We start from the raw sequence: 20,559 nt of genomic DNA, 5'->3' as shown, positions 1-20,559 counted from the left end.
TCTCCAGGCAAGAATACTGGAGCGAGTTGCCATTTCCTACTCCAGAGGATATTCCCGGGGATTGAACCCACATCTCCGATGTTTCCTGCATTGGCAGGTGAGTTCTTACTACTGGGTCCACCTGGGAAGCAGAGTCACCATATGGAGCAGCACCCTGGTAGGGAAAGCTTTCTCCTGCCTCCAGGGCAGTCGTGGACCAGACCTCCCAAGTGACCCCATAAGGGGGATTGCACCTGGATAGCCCTCCATCCCACCCCTTTCTCCCAGGCAGCAAGATCTCCCCAAGGCTCTGCTGGAGCAAGCCAGGTATTACCCTCCCACCCTTGCCACCTTTGTTAGTCTTGCTGAGAGACTTTCCAAGCTTAAACCAGAAGGTGGGTGTTGCTTTCCAGATAAAGGTGGGCACCTTAAGCACCTGTCTCTGAAGAATGCATGCCCTTTTGGTGGGCCGTGCAGAGATTATCTTTTCAATGTTAACAAAAAGCATTCTGTTAAGTTTTATAGAGCCATAGAATACATATTTTGTGTGCTAAAAAAAATAAGTCTGTGCTATTTCTGCAGCTATAGAAGGGAGGAGCTTGCTAGACTGAAATGTTGGCAGAAACAAAGAGAACCCATGTTCTTTCCCACCTGCAATTATAGTTTTACTTGCTTGTAAAGCACACAGGTTCGCAGTACGTTCTTCCATGCAGTATTGGAGAGGCCCTGCTGTGAGAGTAATTGGCTTTCTAGCTTCCTTTAACACTGAGGTGGAAGGGAGCTGGACTGAAGGGCCTTTACTCCTAGAATTAACTGATGTTGAATTGTGTTGAAATCCTCTGCATCTCCCTGAACCCATGTGTTCTATTAAGTCTTATTAAGGAATGGAAACACAGCTTACCTCTGAAAATATCTCCATCCTTGTCACTTCTCATAGCTTATAAAATCCAAGTTTCTTTTCTTTAACAGATTTTTAACTTAACCCTCATAGGGATTATTCTCAACCCTGTTAACCCTCTGGTTAAAGCTATACGGCATCTTTAAATGACAAATTCATACACTACATCCAACTTTGGACCACTTTTTTCTCTGACTTTGGCTTTGTACTATCTCTGTTCCCAAGAGGAGAATCACAGGTGTTATTTGGATAAAAACCAAGTTGATCACCTCACTTCTTGAGTCCTGAGTTTCCTCATTTGTGAAGTGAAAAGGTTGAATTAAGAATTTTTACAGCCCATTCCAGCCCTACGGCCCTGGTTCTATGATTTTAGGATCCTTGAGAAGCAATTAAATTGTGGAAGCCACTCTACCTGTACCTACTTTCTGAGGTTTCCCAGTCAGTGTGCGTAAAACAACCAAGCTTGGGGCATAGCCAGAAACCTGGGAGGAGAGCCAGCTCTCAGCTCCTTCAGTTCTAAGCAACAAATGGCAAGATTTGCATATGCCAAAGGTCAACTGGTATTTCAACTTTTTGTCATTAAATAGAAGTTCTAAGCATTTTCACAAATACAATCTAAATGACAGCTTACAAAAATAAGTCAAATATACTGATTTTTGTATATACCTTTGTTGTTGTTCAGTCGCTAAGTCATGTCTGACTCTTTGCAACCCCATGGACTGCAGTACACCAGGACTGTCCTTCACCACCTTGGAAAGTTTGTTCAAACTCATGTACATTGATTCGATGATGCCATCCAACCATCTCGTCTTCTGCCACCCCCTTGTCCTCCAACCTTCAATCTTTCCCAGCATAAGGGTCTTTTCCAGTGAGTTGGCTGTTCGCATCAGGTGGCCAATGTATTGGAGCTTCAGCTGCATTATCAGTTTTTCCAATGAATATGCAGGGTTGATTTCCTTTAGGATTGACTGGTGTGATCTCCTTGCTGTCCAGGGGACTCTTAAGAGTCTTCTCCAGCACCACAATTAGAAAGCATCAGTACTTCAACAGATAAATTGTCTTCCTAATACCTTATAACCTATTGGCAATTAGAAATAATGCCCAGCATACAAAAGTAGGCCAATAAAAACATATGAAAGATAATATGCCATTTAGTGGGTTTGCTCCTAAGATGGGCAGCGTCGCTCAGGTTATCTGGTGATCAGTGGGTTGGTGTTTGGCAGGCTAACAGCATAGAGCCCACTGCAGCTCAGACAATAAAAGGACAGGGCATTCATAAGGGAAGGCGTAGACCTGACAACAAGGCAGGATATTGTGAATGGATTCTTGGCTGGAGCAGAGGTCAAGGGTGCAGAAAAAGTCTCAGCAATAATGGATAATAAAACTACTGGTTGGAGTTTCCCCTTCTTCTCTTTTCTCTGCCTACTGCGTGCTGGAGGCAAGAACTCATCATCTGACAAGTGGAAGAAAGGGACTAGAAAGAGCCAGGATTCTCAACCTGAGGGCTTTGCTCCTGAGTGGTTAAGACACAATCTCACTGAAGGCCAAGCGCTCATTCCACTGTCATGTCGCAGCAAGGAGAGAGAGAGGAACATTCAGGAAACCCACTATCCACAGTAATAACAGCAGCCTATCCTTTAAAAAGTGAAAGTGTTAGTTTCTCAGTCCTGTCTGACTCTTTGTGACCCATGGACTGTAGCCCACCAGGCTCCTCTGTCCATGGGATTCTCCGGACAAGAATACTGGAATGGGTAGCCATTCCCTTCTCCAGGGGATCTTCCCAACCCAGAGACCAAACCCAGGTCTCTTGCATTGCAGGCAGATTCTTTACTGTCTGAGCCACCAGGGAAGCCTATCCTTGCTTATACATATTAGGGTATCTCAGGTGGCACTAGTAGTAAAGAATCCACTTGCTAATGCAGGAGATGTGGGTTTGATCCCTGGGTGAGGAGGATGCTCTGGAGGAGGAAATGGCTACCCAGCTACCCACTCCAGTATTCTTGCCTGGAGAATTCCATAGAGAGAGGAGCCTGGCGGACTACAGTCCTTGGGGACACCAAGAGTCAAACATGACTGAGCACCTTGCACCAGCTCTTACCAAGTCACATTCTATCCCGGGCACTTAAAATCTTTGTAAAATAAGGAGGTTGTACTAATACTTAGATTAACAATAATTACTTTTTATTATATGCTGGGCTGCCGTTGTGGCTCAGCTGATAAAGAATCTGCCTGCAATGCGGGATACCTGAGCTCGATCCCTGGGTTGGAAAGATACCCTGAAGAAGGGAAAGGCTACCCTCTCCAGTATTCTGGCCTGGAGAATTCCATGGACTTTTTGTCTATGGGGTAGCAAAGAGTCAGACATGACTGCGCGACTTTCAGTTTCACTTTCAAGAGATGTTAGTTACTTTTATTTTTGAGTGCTTACTTTAGGCCAAATCCTATTCAAAATCTACATGGATTAACTCATGTAATCCTCACAACAGCCCTCTAAGACAGGTGTATTATTATTCATCTTTTGCTAGTGGGATGAACTTGTCCAGAGCCTCCTAGTTAAAGCAGAGAAGCAGGGGTTCAAACCCAGGCCGTCCTGTTTTTAGCACATACTCTTATTTTTCAAACTTTTTCAATTTTGTATGAAATTTTTCAGATTTATCAAAACAAAAACCAATAACTACTACCCACTAGCTACAGGAGTCCCTTCACTAAGGGCACGCACTCCAAGGCAGTACATTGTACCATCTGCTTCAAGCACTGACACTCTCTTATTTCTAAATGCAAACTGGTAGCGAGATCCCCCAGGTGGCAAGGCCAAGCCCTGCCATTGCCAAAGCCCCACCAAGTCTTTCCAGTGGGTGGAGGGAGGGAATTCTAAGCAAAGGGGATGAGAATGAGGTGCCAGAGGGCCAGCACCATGTGTGGCAAGAGTCCCAGAGCCCAGGACACTTAGTGGAGACACTGGGATCATAGTGGTCAGGCCCAGTCCCCTGTCCAGCTTCCCCTACACGGGCCAGACCCCCTAAAATGTTTGCATTCTGACCTCTGCCATGGTGGTCAAAATATCTCCATACTGTCTAACCCATTGACCTGTAGATGTCAAAAACAACGAGTTTCTAGAACACAGAAATGGATTATCCACAGAATATATTAACTTACAGTTCCAAAGGGAATGCAGGGCTAAACACATACGGATTCTTTGGGCTATGAATTTGCTTTTTGCATTTCAAAAGTTTGGAGTTAACACATTCTACATTAAAACCGGCTGACCCGTGTTGTGCGTGTTTTTGTATTTTACAGCTAGTCTGATTCCAAAAAGGACTTTTGTGGTTGAGCTCCTCTCTCTCCTCTTTCGTGTGTGTGTGTGTGTTTATAACTGTGACTAATTTTAATTCCCAGCCTTTTCCATTGGTTTGAATCATTGGCATATACACTTATCAAAGATGATTCTTTGCTGCTGGGGATCCTGAATGCCTGGAGTCCTGCGAATATCCCTCCTACTGAATGTGGTTAGGAAACCCAACTCGTCTAGAATTGCCTTTAGCCTCAAGGTTCTCTTCCCTTCAGCTACTGGAAAGATAGAGAGCAAAAATCTCTGATGCAGCTGACATTTTAGGTGTGTATATAATTTACCAAATTGTTGGCCACTCAGCTCTTAGTCAGTGGTCACGAAAGGAATTAGCAACCCTCCCCTGCTCCCCCAAAACCCCAAGAAGGAAGGGTGTTACTTGGCTTTGGCACAGGCCTGCTGGCACAGTGTCAGACAGCAGCACCACGGTGCATTTCGGCCACAGAAGACTTTGGGGTGGCAGAAAGGGCCAAAATAATTGTGGCATAAGTTGGCCAAGATATTAAGCAGATCTGAGTTTAATTTAACACAGAGATAACAGCTCTTTTTTGTTGTTTTGTTTTGTTTTGCAACTGGCTGCTGCTTTCTCTGTTTCCATGGGACCAAAGATTTCAGCCGGGAGTTAGTTCATAAGGGCATTAAAGCCCTTTCAAAGTGAGGCATGTAATGGTCTTTACACAGGCTTTCACATTTGGCTGGCCAAGATGGAGTAAGGATAAAAAGGCACATGGGGATCCGGGAGAAGCTGAAAATGGATCTTGAGGCTTGAATTCCTCCTATGAGTTTGCTTAAGCCACATTGCCTGAGCTTAGAATAGAGAGGCAGGCAGTCTGTCTCCTTGGGATAAGGAAGGATTTGGAACTCAGCGACTGTGAGGTCTTGGCCTCTACTGTGTTTTCTGGTTTGTTTTGTTAGCAGGGGCAAGTTATTCTAGTTTCTTGCTTCTGGGGTTTTCTTCTGCACACTTATAAGCTGAGTCTCCACCCCATGGATGGCAAAGGGGTGGATGGAATGGGATAATGAAAGGGGTGGAGAGAGAAGTTGATTCAGCTGCTTAGGATGAGGGAGGCAAAGAAACTTCAAACCTCAGAGCTAGCTTCTGAGTCCATCAACGGTGGAGAGGAAAGGGGCACCCCCAAGGATGGAAGTGCCCCAATCCAGAGAGAAGCTGGTCTCTCAGACAGTACTATGGCTAGTTCATTAGGAAAACCAGCTTAATATCTGGATGGTGATTTTATTACCCATGAAAAGGTTAAGATGTAGTAGTTTATAGTATTTAGAAGAGTAATCCATGAAGTGTATTCAAAAGTAATCAGATACACCTAAAAATGGTAAAATGGTAAAATTTATGCTATGTATAGTTACCACAGTAAAAAAAAAAAAAAAAAAAGAATACTTTCAAATGATCATGAGCGTCTCAGGAAACTACTGGCACCCTTTGATTTATGGACTGTATTTTACAACTTTTCAGGTATTTGTTAACTGTTAGAACCGTGATGCACTGAATTAAAAATGCATATGACAAGACACACGTGCCAGTGGGTAGGGCGCTGAAAGAGATTCATTTAGGAAGAAAGATCCACCCTTCACGTGCAGGATCTGGAGGAGCTGGCCCAGTGGGGTGTCCTCAGTCCCCAGGCTGGGAGCAGAAAGGGTAGTTGTATGATTCTTTACAAGACACGCTCCCCAAATAAAATGTCACCTGAGTTACTTAGCTCTTAGGCCTGTTCACAGGAACTTTTAAAGCAATCCATAAATAAGTGAAAGCTTCTTAGTGGCTCAGACCATAAAGAGTCCGCCTGCAATTCAGGAGACCCAGGTTCAATCCCTAGGTCGGGAAGATCCCCTGGAGAAGGAAATGGCAACCCTGGCAATTCCTTCCTCCAGTATTCTTGCCTGGAAAATCCCATGGATGGAGGAGCCTGGTGGGCTGTAGTCCATGGGGTTGCAAAGAGTAGGACATGACTGGGCCACTAACTCTACTACTATAAGTGAAAGAGTCAACCTTGAATGCAGTCTCTATCTTATATGCAAGAGGAAGTGCCCAGTAAACATCTGCTGAATTAATCAGTTATTAGAAGAGCAAGACGAGGATGAGAATGAACTCGAAAGGGGTTGTGCGTTACTACAGGCTGTTGTTGCGTAGTGAGCCTTTGTGAACTGAAGACCTCACTAACATTTATCTTTTTTGTTTTTTAGCTTTGGGGCTATTTGGTTCTGAGTTCAGACACCTGTCTTTGCAGTAAAGCTTTGAATAACCATGGCCTGTTGTGTGGCTGCGGCATGCCCTCTGCGTGTAGCCCAGTAGTTGAGAGCACAGAGGCTGGCAACAAGACAGCCTGGGTTTGCATCTTGTGATCTTGAGCAAGTCAGTTAAACAGTTATTAAAATGAGGATGATTAAAGTACCTCCCTCACAAGACGGCGAAGTTAAGCAAGTCACAAATACATAAAGTGCTTAGAAGAATGCCTGGTGTATAGTGAATGCTCCACAGACGCTGCTGTGGAAAGTCCCTCACCGTAATATTAACGAGGTTCAGCAGATTTATAACACTGATGAGCCTTTAGGCTGCGCCCTATGATGCCGGTGCTTCTCTATCTGGATTTTTTAGTCTGACTAGCAATTCTAGCTGTCTGTGAATAGGAAGGACACCTTAACTGACAATAGAAATTCTGAAATGGTTCAGAGGGAATTCCCTCCCTGGACAATTTGACATTTATTTCAAATCCTACTTCCGCCTCTACCACCAATCTCTCATAGTTTAGATGGCTTCAATTTCTTCATCTCTGACATGGATTATAATTTACCTTACATGGCTGATAAGGAAACTAATAAAGTATACATTGACATTTTATTGAGGTACCTTAGCGAATTATTAAGTGTAATAAAATGTTTTCAAGTAGCACAGCACTAATACTGGCATTAAAAAAATTACATTGAAAATAGTAGTCAACTTATTAATAACCATACTCTTTAAAGGCAGTATTATAAAGCTAAGTAACAATACCCCAATAGAAGAACCAAAAAAAAAAAAAAAGACAGTATGTAGCCATTCTGATATAGAATGGAAATGCAAAATCAGAATTTGGAAGAGTGACACTGCTCGTGACATTGCATTTAATGATGGCCTTTGCTGCTATCGGGTTGTATAGCATATTTTTTAATAGTAAATTACTTTATATGTAAGTGTGCACAAATATATATGCAAATATATATTATACACAGCCATATATTTAAGGAAATGGTCTCTTCTCCATAATTTGAAGATTCCTGGTAACTCCATTTTAATTTAATAACATATGTTCGCACTTGATCTTAACTACCTGCTTCCTTGGATGCCCTGTAATTTATACTGTTGACATTACCTTGTGACAGGAATTATGAGCACCACAGCCAGTTTGGGATCCTTAAAAAATGACTGAAAAATAAAGAAGAAAAAGCAATCACCCATGAATGGGAAGGGTTGAGGGTGGCAGGAGAAGAGGAGGAAGGCAGCTTGTCCCAGGAATGGCCTTGGAAGTCGGAAAGGAGAGGGAGCTGGCCACCTCAGGACGTGTTATTTTTCCTGTGGCTTCTTGCTCCGCTCCACCCCCACCTCTTCCAGTCTGAGCGTTGAGTATAGTTGAATTTTCACTGCAGAACTTGGCTGGGTCTCCTCAGGGACTTTCTCTTTCCCATCTTTCCATAAATTATAGGTTTGTACATGAGAGCAGAACAGATGATTCCCATTATCTTTTGGGTTGGGTTAAGATTTTTTTTTGAAACCTCCTGCCCACTCTTAAATGTGTATCCTAGTTCAGGGAGGTGGAGCTTTTATCAACAGTGGCCCATCCACCAATGAATTGCCCCCCTCTTCTTTAATAGGATGGTTTTAAGCTGATTTCCTTGACCAGAGTGACTGTAATCATTTTCCTTGGCCTTTAAATACTCTCAGGAAGTCACTGCTCCAGGAAAACAGGACCTGTTGGAGCTGTTCACCCATATCCTGAGAGCCTGGAACAGTGCCCAGCATTCTGCAGGTGCCCTGTGAATGAATATGAAGATTTTGTTCCTTATTTTAGTGGTGGAGTGATATTTCTAAGGCACTATTTACCCATTCAGATCATTGTAAAGGAATCAGACAGATTCAAAGGCGTTAATTTACACCAGAGTATAGAGGCAAGAATACACAGAAGAACTGTACAAAAAAGATCTTCACGACCCAGATAATCACAATGGTGTGATCACTCACCTAGAGCCAGACATCCTGGAATGTGAAGTCAAGTGGGCCTTAGAAAGCATCACTATGAACAAAGCTAGTGGAGGTGATGGAATTCCAGTTGAGCTATTTCAAATCCTAAAAGATGATGCTGTGAAAGTGCTGCACTCAATATGCCAGCAAATTTGGAAAACTCAGCAGTGGCCACAGGACTGGAAAAGGTCAGTTTTCATTCCAATCCCAAAGAAAGGCAATGCCAAAGCATGCTCAAACTACTGCACAATTGCACTCATCTCACACACTAGTAAAGTAATGCTCAAAATTCTCCAAGCCAGGCTTCAGCAATATGTGAACCATGAACTTCTAGATGTTCAAGCTGGTTTTAGAAAAGGCAGAGGAACCAGAGATCAAATTGCCAACATGCGCTGGATCATGGAAAAAGCAAGAGAGTTCCAAAAAACATCTATTTCTGCTTTATTGACTATGCCAAAGCCTTTGACTGTGTGGATCACAATAAACTGTGGAAAATTCTTCAAGACATGGGAATACCAGACCACCTGACCTGCCTCTTGAGAAACCTGTGTACAGGTCAGGAAGCAACAGTTAGAACTGGACATGGAATAACAGACTGGATCCAAATAGGAAAAGGAGTACGTCAAGGCTGTATATTGTCACCCTGCTTATTTAACTTCTATGCAGAGTACATCATGAGAAACACTGGGCTGGAAGAAGCACAGGCTGAAATCGAGATTGCCAGGGGAAATACCAATAACCTCAGATATGCAGATGACACCACTCTTATGGCAGAAAGTAAAGAAGAACTAAAGGGCCTCTTGATGAAAGTGAAAGAGGAGAGTGAAAAAGTTGGCTTAAAGCTCAACATTCAGAAAACTAAGATCATGGCATCCGGTCCCATCACTTCATGGGAAATAGATGGGGAAACAGTGGAAACAGTGTCAGACTTTATTTTTGGGGGCTCCAAACTCACTGCAGATGGTGATTGCAGCCATGAAATTAAAAGACGCTTACTCCTTGGAAGGGAAGTTATTACCAACCTAGATAGCCTATTGAAAAGCAGAGACATACTTTGCCAATAAAGGTCCATCTAGTCAAGGCTATGGTTTTTCCAGTAGTCATGTATGGATGTGAGAGTTTGACTGTGAAGAAAGCTGAGTGCCGAAGAATTGATGCTTTTGAACTGTGGTGTTGGAGAAGACTCTTGAGAGTCCCTTGGACTGCAAGGAGATCCAACCAGTCCATTCCAAAGGAGATCAGTCCTGGATGTTCTTTGGAAGGACTGATGCTGAAGCTGAAACTCCAATACTTTGGCCACCTCATGTGAAGAGTTGACTCATTGGAAAAGACTCTGATGCTGGGAGGGATTGGGGGCAAGAGGAGAAGGGGATGACAGAGGATGAGGTGGCTGGATGGCATCACCGACTCGATGGACATGAGTTTGGGTGAATTCCGGGAGCTGGTGATGGACAGGGAGGCCTGGCGTGCTGCGATTCATGGGGTCGCAAAGAGTCGGACACGACTGAGCGACTGAACTGAACTGCCAGAGGCCATTTATACGTAGGGTGTAGGGTTCACTGAAAGCTAGAGCTGCTGCTAGTAGTTTAGGTTAATTGAGCTCCAGTCCTCGGCATTCTGTGATTATATACCCAGACCAGATGCAAATTCAGTAAACAAAGGGGAAGGGAATTCACTGCTTTGCACCTGAGCTTGGTGGTGGTGGTGGTTTAGTCACTAAGTTGTGTCCAGTTCTTGTGACCCCATGGACTGTAGCCTGCCAGACTCCTCTGTCCATGCGATTTTCCAAGCAAGAATACTGGAGTGGGTTGCCATTTCCTTCTCCAGGGATCTTCCCCACCCAGGATCGAATCCATGTCTCCTGCATTGCAGGCAGATTCTTTACTGACTAAGGTACCAGGGAAGCCCTGCATCTGAGCTTATTCAGCTCTCTTTGGTTTCTTAAAGAACTCAAGCTAAGCTTCTAAAAGAAATGCTAGGGAAAAGGTACAAAGGAAAATTAAAAGATGTGACCTAATTCCACTTCCAAAATTTGGAACATTCTGTCACTTATAGACATAAAAGTAGAGTGAAGGAATTTTTCAAAAAAATATCCTTGATGGTAGGGAAGGAAGAGAAGAAAGGGAAGATAGCATTTTTTAGGAAGAGTAGTTAATGTTTGATGCTGAATTCACTAGAAAAGTTGGGAGACCTGCCTGGAAGAGCACGGACATTGAGGATGACAACTTGGTCTCATCCGAAGAGAAGCCTTTCGAGGAAAGGGGCTGTAGAGAAAAGGGAGGCAAGTTACAAATGGAGGATCATGACATCAAAAAGGAAAAGCTGAGATGTTCAACTTGAGACCTTAGAGGAAGAAACAGCCAAAGTTGAGTGGAGGAGAGGGGGAGAAAAAGATGCTACCAAGAACTATCTTGTAGCAATGGCAGAAACTGATCTACAGTGAACAAACTGGGGAAGATATTTTTAAAATCCAGCTCCTTTGAAGGAGACCTCCATCAAGTAGACCCATTAGAAGATCCAGAGATTAACTATAAATTTTCAATTTGACCTTATCTTGTAGTTTAATAAACTAAATATATACTTGTCCACTATCTCTTGCCCTAACCTTGACCAAGATCTACTAAATTAATACCCTGTCTTTCTACTTGACCGCCCTGGCAGTGCTGCTGTTCCCACTGTGCCAAATATAGTCCCAGGGACAAAAGGGATGAGACACATGAAAGGCAACAGCTTAGGATATGTTAATATATGTCTTTCTTGTTCAAGACCAACTAATCCATCTTAGGAGCCCCCTAGAACTCCTGCTTTTTGATGTTAGCTCATTTATTTGATGACTTGGTAATGAGTAAGTCCTTCTGAACTGTGTTTCATAATATAAATTAAATCATAACATGTGAGGGTTAAATCCCCCCACTCTGAGGGTTCAATCCTACATTAATTCTATTGTTTACTCTAAATAGAGATGACATTAATTTCATACTTAGAAGCCTAGTATATTTGGATGGTCTTGTTTACCTAAGTAGTGACTTGCAGTTAAGATTCTGAAAGCCTTTCTCTATGGTGTAATCTTTTTGTGTCAAATGCATTGTGTTCTCTGCCTTAGAGGCAAAAATATATCATTCAGACTTGCTCTTGACCTAGAAAATGGGCCATGGAAGGAAACAAACCAAAGGAACAATGAGTTGCCTTAGATACATGTGTACCAAGTTATTCACTTTAATGCAAATTAGCAAAGGAATTGTCATTCTTATTCTCTAGCTATATGTTTTCTCCAGAAACATGTTACTGTATCACTATAGGCCTGATATAGTCTAATAGATGCCTAGACGTTTTGGTATTCCTCCAAGTGTAGGAGAATAAGAATAACTGTTAACATTTTTGAGCTCTTAATACCTGTCACTTACCATTCAAAGAACTTTACCTGTAGATGCTAGTTTGACCCTCACAATGAAGTGGGTATTATTCTTATCCCCATTTCATAGATGAAGACCTAAGCAGAGAAGGTAAATGGCTTGCTGAAGGTTACTAGCTGGTACATGGGTAAGTCTCCAAATTTGAACCGAGTTAGCCATTGCTCTTAATTACTATGTAAGGATACCTCTGATTCTATGGAACATCTACCATAAGAGGGTAATAAAATGATATTTACCCTCTGAGCCACCAGGGAAGCCCCATTAGTTGGTATAAGATATGCTTTTAGGCAGTACATGGTCATGGCATTAAATGACATTTCCTTGAGGTTGTATCAAGCAAAGTCTCATTCCAGTCCTGGGAGGACTTGAACCCCTAATACCTGTATATCTCCCTTTCAGAGTTATCTGGAAGTTCAGGGCCTTTCAGCAGTTAAGTTATCATGATTTTATAAGGGATTCTGGCCATCCATTTATGGTATTCATATAAGACTGTCATTTTAAAATGTATTTACTTAAGCAAACAGTGACTCAATTGAAATTAATTAACAAAAGTGGAGATAGGAATCAAGACCATCCCCAAGAAAAAGAAATGCAAAAAAGCAAAATGGCTGTCTGAGGAGGCCTTACAAATAGCTGTGAAAAGAAGAGAAGCCAAAAGTAAAGGAGAAAAGGAAAGATATACCCATTTGAATGCAGAGTACCAAAGAATAGCAAGGAGAGATAAGAAAGCCTTCCTCAGCGATCAATGCAAAGCAATAGAGGAAAACAACAGAATGGGAAAGACTAGAGATCTCTTCAAGAAAATTAGAGATACCAAGGGAGCATTTCATGCAAAGATGGGCTCGATAAAGGACAGAAATGGTATGGACCTAACCGAAGCAGAGGATATTAAGAAAAGGTGGCAAGAATACACAGAACTGTACAAAAAAGATCTTCATGACCCAGATAATCACGATGGTGTGATCACTCACACTCACCTAGAGCCAAACATCCTGGAATGTGAAATCAAGTGGGCCTTAGGAAGCATCACTATGAACAAAGCTAGTGGAGGTGATGGAATTCCAGTTGAGCTATTTCAAATCCTGAAAGATGATGCTGTGAAAGTGCTGCACTCAATATGCCAGCAAATTTGGAAAACTCAGCAGTGGCCACAGGACTGGAAAAGGTCAGTTTTCATTCCAATCCCAAAGAAAGGCAATGCCAAAGCATGCTCAAACTACTGCACAATTGCACTCATCTCACACGCTAGTAAAGTAATGCTCAAAATTCTTGAAGCCAGGCTTCAGCAATACATGAACCATGAACTTCCTGATGTTCAAGCTGGTTTTAGAAAAGGCAGAGGAACCAGAGATCAAATTGCCAACATCCACTGGACCATGGAAAAAGCAAGAGAGTTCTAGAAAAACATCTATTTCTGCTTTATTGACTATGCCAAAGCCTTTGACTGTGTGGATCACAATAAACTGTGGAAAATTCTTCAAGAGATGGGAATACCAGACCACCTGACCTGCTTCTTGAGAAACCTATATGTAGATCAAGAAGCAACAGATGGAACTGGACATGGAACAACAGACTGGTTCCAAATAGAAAAAGGAGTATGTCAAGGCTGTATATTGTCACCCTGCTTATTTAACTTACATGCAAAATACATCATGAGAAACACTGGGCTGGAAGAAGCACAGGGTAGAATTGAGATTGCCAGGAGAAATATCAATAACCTCAGATATGCAGATGATACCACCCTTAAGGCAGAAAGTAAAGAAGAAAGTAAAGGGCCTCTTGATGAAAGTGAAAGAGGAGAGTAAAAAAGTTGGCTTAAAGCTCAGCATTCAGAAAACAACGATCATGGCATCCAGTTCCATCACTTCATGAGAAATAGATGGGGAAACAGTGGAAACAGTGTCAGACTTTATTTTGGGGGCTCCAAAATCACTGCAGATAGTGATTGCAGACATGAAATTAAAAGATGCTTACTCCTTGGAAGGAAAGTTATGACCAATAGACAGAATATTAAAAAGCAGAGACATTACTTTGTCAACAAAGGTCCATCTAGTCAAGGCTATGGTTTTTCCAGTGGTCGTGTATGGATGTGAGAGTTGGACTATAAAGAAAGCTGAATGCCGAAGAATTGGTGCTTTTGAACTGTGGTGTTGGAGAAGACTCTACACTACAAGGAGACCCAACCAGTCCTTCCTAAAGGAGATCAATCAGTCCTGGGTGTTCATTGGAAGGACTGATGTTGAAGCTGAAACTCCAATCCTTTGGCCACCTGCTGCGAAGAGGTGACTCATTTGAAAAGACCCTGATGCTGGGAAAGATTGAGGGCAGAAGAAGGGACGACAGAGGATGAGATGGTTGGATGGCATCACCGACTCAATGGACATGGATTTGGGTAGACTCCAGGAGTTGGTGATGGACAGGGAGGCCTGGCATGCTGCGGTTCATGGGGTCGCAAAGAGTCGGACACAACTGAGCGACTAAACTGAACTGAACTGAACACAAGTGGAAATGCTGCTTTGAAAACATCTGTGAAGGTATTTTCACATGATTGAAGTTTGGAAACTTTCCCAATTCTTCTATTTTGAAATTCACTTTAAAGCAATAGTTTTGGCAAATAGTGAGATCCTTATTCCCTTATCACACAAAAATCTCAATTTTCTTCTGTGCATTGAAAACTCATCTGGGACAGAGTTCTCACCAGGTCATGAGGAAAGGAGAAAAATATAATGTGGTGAATTTGTCCTCTCTTGTGAAATGTGGTGATAGTGCTGCTCTTCGTGTCCTTACTAGGCAAAATTAAAAACAGGGCACTTTTTTAAAAGTTTTTTAGTCTCTCAGTCATGTCCAACTCTTTGGCAACCCCATGGACTGTTGTCTGCCAGGCTCCCCTGTCCATGGGATTTCCCAGGCAGGAATTCTGGAGTGGGTTGCCATTTTCTTCTTCAGGGTATCTTCCCAACTCAGGGGTCGAATCTGTGTCTCCTGCATTGCAGGTGAATTCTTTACCCCTGAGCCACCAGGGAAGCCCCTTTAAAAATTGTACTGATCCAGAAAACATGAAACCTGGATGCTCTTGCTCAGTCACTCTCATAGTATGATTCCTTTCAGTCGCCCAAGTAGCTTTGAGTACTTCAGACAGGGTGATGTGGAGTCATGCCAATTCTTTCTAAAGTGCATTAAAAAAAAAAAATAAAGTGCATTCAAGCATTTTCTTCAGGGAAATGATTAAATAGCTCCTTTTATGGAATTCTGTTACATCTTTTCTCTAGGTTTATAGTTTTCCTGCCAGGATTGCAGTGCTACTTATTAATAAAATTTTTTTGAAAGATGAGATATCTGAAATAACTGTTGTAAGCAACCAGTCTGTTAGAATACTTATACTTGCTAACATGTTTATTTCATTTTCACTTCCAAACTGGCAAGTTCAGAGCATGGTTGAGAAATACTTAAGAAGTTAGTGTTTGTTTTGCTTTGTTTTTCTTTAATGTTGCTGCTGCTGTTTCTGGGACTCAAGAGAAAGAGAAGCTAAAAAATTGGACAGATTTAAGAAAATTTTAAAAGGTTTTTTTTTTTTTTCTATCTGTTTCTTCATTGTTTTAATCAACACATTAGTACTTTACATGAGATTTCAAAGTTGGTCTAGAAAGAGGAGCTACATTTGGAGATACAGAAGGATTTGTAAAAGGGAAAGGAGGAGGCCCAAATGCCCAAAGTCAAGGAGACTAGAGCTGCAAGGGTTGTCTATAGGGCCAAAATACAAACAAGAAGCAAAGTTGAAGGACTCCAGCAAGATTTAAAGTGGTTTTTCAGGTTATGTACGAGTTAGCCAGGGAAGATCTGGCAAGTTCAAGACTAGCATTGGTCAGCAAACCCAAAGCAACAGGATCACTGCCATTGACATTGTGCTGCGAATATAAACTAGGCTCAGACCAAGACATTCCCAAGCACCTGGATCACTCTGTAGACTAGTGGATATTACTGGATTACATGGAGCTTTTATTTTTTACTAACCCTAAGATGTCTGAGTAGTCTTCTCCTTAACTTGGCTTTCCTTTGTGCCTTAAAGGATCTTTTTAGGGAAACATGTAGGTTCTCATCCTCATCTACCCTTTGGCCTCAGTTTTAGCCATGGGTGGCCATGGCTTGTTTCCAGTCAACTTGAAGCCGCATGTCCGTGTGGAGTCTTTTACTATCTAGTGCACAGGGAGCTGGAACAGGCCTATCACATTGATGTCATCTTTGTTCCCTTTTGAGTAGCGATGACTCAGAACACCTGCAGGAGACAGGGCCAGAATGAAATCTGTGGATATTCGGGCAGGCTCATCATTTGGATATTCATTGGAAGGACTGATGCTGAAGCTGAAGCTCCAATACTTTGGTCACCTGATGTGAAGAAATGACTCATTGGAAAAGACCCTGATGCTGGGAAAGATTGAAAGCAGGAGCAAAAGGGAATGAGAGAGGATGAGATTGGATGGCATCACCAACTCGATAGACATGAGTTTGAGCAAGCTCTAGGATTTGGTGATGGACAGGGAAGCCTGGCATGCTGCAGTCCATGGTGTCACAAAGAGTTGGACACGACTGAGCAGCTGAACTGAACTCAGCCATTTGGAATCTTACTCAGTGATACTTTTTAAGATATTTTCAGTAGGTACTTAAATAATATTTAATATGTTTGATAGATAGGGGAAGAGAAACTGATTTTCTCCTAATAAAAATACATATATACCTCTTTATGTTGAAATGGGAATTTATTATATGCTCTGACAGTAATATTACCATTTTAGCTTGTTGAATGGGATTTCTAGTGTTTCCATAACTCTGAACTGGATAGTGTTAATCAGTCAGACTCTGTAAGAGTATAAGCAACCTACATGGATATAGTTACAGAGTCTTGTTCAAAAACATAATAGTTTTCTTTTTATGACTTTCATGTCAGCAAAATGTTTCTAGCTTTTCTTTATACCAGATCTTGTCATCTGAGACTAGAGATGGTTTTAGATCTTCCTTTTCAATCTAGAGTTTTAAATTTCTTTTTCTTGCCTAATTACTGGCTAGAACCTCTAGTACAATGTTGAATAGATATGGTAAGTCTTTTCTTGAGAAAAGAGGGGAAAACATTTAGTTTTTCACTATTCAGAATGAACTGACTCTCTCAGTTAGGTATGTTACTCAATCTTATACAAACTTCTTTTCCTACTTGTTGAGTATTTTTATCGTGGAGAGATACTAGATTTTGTCAAATGATTTTTCTGCATCTATTTAGATCATTATGTGGTTTTTGTCCTTTATTCTGTTAATGTGGTGATTTAATGTAATCAAACTCTTATACTGTTTGATTTTCAGATGTTAAACCAACCTTGCATTCCTGGGATAAATCCCAATTGGTCATAACATATAACTCTTTTTACATGTTGCTGGATTCAATTTGCTGGTGTTTTATTATAAGAGGATATTTTCATCTTTTTTCTACTTTTTTGTAGTTCTTACTTTCTAGGTTTTTTTGTTTGCAACTTTTATGGAATCTGTTGAGTTTAGCCTTTACTTAGTAAAATTAATCTCTGGATGTCCCTGGCAGTCCAGTGGTTAACACTCCATGCTTCTAATGCAGGGAATGCAGGTTCAGTCCCTGGTCAGAAAACTTAAGATCTCATGTGCCTCATGGCATGGCCAAAAGTAATAATAGTAAATATAAAACTTAACTCTTATACCCATGTTACTTGGTTGCTACTTCAGATAACTGTCAGCTGCTTCATTCCAAGGCTGTTTCCCTGACTTATAGTGTACACCTTACACATGCTTACTTCATGTATTCTATATAAAGAAGTTGTTTTAGAACTTCATTGCTATCTTCTTATTCTCAAGTGGGACTAGTTCACATTTGCTAGTAATTTGAGGAATGAGTATGAAAACCCAACCTCACTGGCACCTTATTTCCAATTTATTTGGTGAGAATGTAGTACAGTTTACCAGTTCATGCCCTAGGACTGGCTGGGTCACACCTTCATCCAGCCTCCAATGGCGGGGGTTTTTAAGAACCTCATCATCAGATTCTGGCATTAGAATTCATTGTTCCTGATAGTCAGAATAGATATAAGGCTACAGAAGAGAGCTCTCTGGGATTCTTTCCATTTTGTGTTGTGCCAGCCTTGTTTTGGAAAGCATAGTCACAAAACAATATTCACATCTTATCTTCCATTTTCAGTTATTTTCTTTGGGAGAAAGGAGACGGATTTCTATTTAAACACATGCTACCAAAGCCCTGCCAATTGGTGGTAAAGTCAAACGGGTGGAGCCTCCCATTTTGAGTGTGTGTTTCCACGTGATTGAGCTTGTTGAGCAGGTATAGCAGGTTACTAAGACCGAGACTTGGATCTGCCTTTTAATCTGAACTAACTGCCTCAGTGGAAAATGATTTTTGGTATTTGATTAGAGCTGTTGGATTAGCCAACTCTTCTTGTGATAGCTCAGGCCTTTTATAACTGTTTTCAGAGAGAAAGAGAAAAGAAAACAAGAGAACAACTCTGACTATGGTCTATAGCCAGGCTTCTGTCACTAAGCAATAAAGAAAAAGCTCAAGTTGCCCTTGCATAAGTGGGAATTTGTGGTTTCTAAAGCTGCCCATTCCCCAAACAACTAAAATATGTTATTGGTGTTTGGCACTGTTTCCTATGTTTTGCTCTCCTTAAATTTCTCTTTAAAAGACTTGGAGTTTAAAGGCAGAACCACTGAAAAATGCAATTTAATCATAGAACTGTGAAAGGCCAGCCCATAGTTAACCCCAGGATGCCCTGGTTTGTTTTGTTAAGCCAGAACTTTGAACCAGGCTTATTCACAGGGGTTGCTGAAAAGGCAGGAGGGAAGGAAAAGAAGGAGGCAAAGGAAAGAAAACGAGTAGCCAGGCTGGCCCTGGAATGGCTCTGCAGTGCACCAAGGCCTTTACTCCATCTCTAGGCTGAGTGACTCCATGATTTACACTGGAATGAGTAGAAGAAAGGGAAGGAAATGGAAGGAGAACCCAGAGCCGGGGGAAGAATGGCAGAACTGTCTCCCACACTGTGGGCTGTCGGAACAGAACAGAACACAAAACTTCCAGGGGCTCTTGGCCTTGATTCACTGTTTTGAAAGCTGTGGGTTTTTTCTGCATTATAAAAGTGCACTCATTGCAGAAAGTTTGGGAAGATACTGAAGAGAAAAGAACCGCCCAAGCAGCATGGCAGAGAGGTTCAGATCCCAGGCCTTGAAAACCCGACTCTGGGTTCCACTACTCAGTGTTTGTATAGAAACAGGGGTGTTAAGATCCCTAGGATGATGATGTGGGAATTAAAGGAGCTCACAGACCCCGCCAGGGCTGGCTACTGGAGCTGTGAACCCCCCCACCAAGGTTAACTTTGAGGTACATATCTGGCAAGCTCTGTTCTATGCATGAGTGGGGGTAAAGCATGGCCATTCATCAGAGCATATAAACTTTTATCTTGCTTTTAAGTCACAAATACCCAGTACTTCTGAAGATTGTTAACGCCTATGTTAAAATCCCCATTGCTATAGCTAGTTTAACCTCCTTTTTATTGGACATTGTGGGGTTTCCAATTTTGTATTATTACAAATAACACTATGATATACCTCCTTGTGCCAAAATCATTTTGTTTCTGACTATTTAAGATAAATTCAAATGAGGAACTACTAAAGTAGAGGATCTGAACTTTTGAAAAGCTCTAGATGCAACTGGTGGCTCAGATGGTAAAGCATCTGCCTGCAATGCAGGAGACCCGGGTTCGATCCCTGGGTTGGGAAGATCTCCTGGAGAAGGAAACGGCAACCCACTCCAGAACTCTTGCCTGGAGAATCCCACGGATGGAGGAGCCTGGTAGGCTACAGTCCATGGGGTCGCAAAGAGTCGGACACGACTGAGCAACTTCACTTATACCTACACCAGGGCTTCCCTGGTGCCTCAGACAGTAAAGAATCCGCCTGCAATGCAGGAGACCTGGGTTCAATCCCTGGGTTGGGAAGATCCCCTGGAGCAAGGCATGACAACCCACTCCAGTATTCTTGCCTGGAGAATCCTCGTGGACAGAGGAGCCTGGCCACCTACAGTCCATGGGGTTGCAAAGAGTTGAACACGACTGAGCGACTAAGCACAGCACAGCACATACCCACACCAACAGTGTAAGCAAATTCTAACACTGGAGCATTAGCCATTGTTGTTTAAAAACTGCAAATACTTGGTAATATTAGAAGCAGAAAAAAATTCTCCTTGTTTGACTTTGCATATCTACTTTTTATTTGTGAGGCTAAACATTTTATATGTTTCTTGCTAAAACTATTTTTTTTCATGAGTTGTTTGACCATATCTTTTGACCATTTGGGGATAAGCTGTGTTTTCAGTTTATGTGAGTTCCTTCTATATTAGGCTATCAATACTTTATGTGTGGTATTTTCTGTAGTTTGGTTGTTTGCCCTTGAATTTTATATATGATGTTTCTTCGCTCAGTAGTTTAACTCTTATATGTCCAGATCTGTCTGTTTTACCCCTTGATTCTTTTCCATTGGTTTAAAGGCTGAAAAGCCTTTCACCATGCTCAGATCAGATAATCATCATTTGCATGTTGCATGTTCTTGTCTTTTTAAAGATAACTTTATATATTTAATAATGTAATGTTGGGATTTGTTCTACTTCTTGATATAA

At 41.8% G+C, this 20,559-nt stretch overlaps 1 protein-coding gene across 2 annotated transcripts in view; it reads left to right on the top strand.

The window, feature by feature from the left end:
- The window catches only part of LOC129640371 (pleckstrin homology domain-containing family M member 3-like), a 124,769-nt gene that overhangs the window by 44,318 nt on the left and 59,892 nt on the right, over window positions 1-20,559 (top strand). The window lies entirely within an intron of this gene.

The sequence above is a fragment of the Bubalus kerabau genome, chromosome X (genome assembly GCF_029407905.1).
Source record: "Bubalus kerabau isolate K-KA32 ecotype Philippines breed swamp buffalo chromosome X, PCC_UOA_SB_1v2, whole genome shotgun sequence".
Lineage (NCBI taxonomy): Eukaryota > Metazoa > Chordata > Mammalia > Artiodactyla > Bovidae > Bubalus > Bubalus kerabau.
Note: the sequence above shows the minus strand (reverse complement) of the source record. Positions and strands in the feature narration are given on the sequence as shown.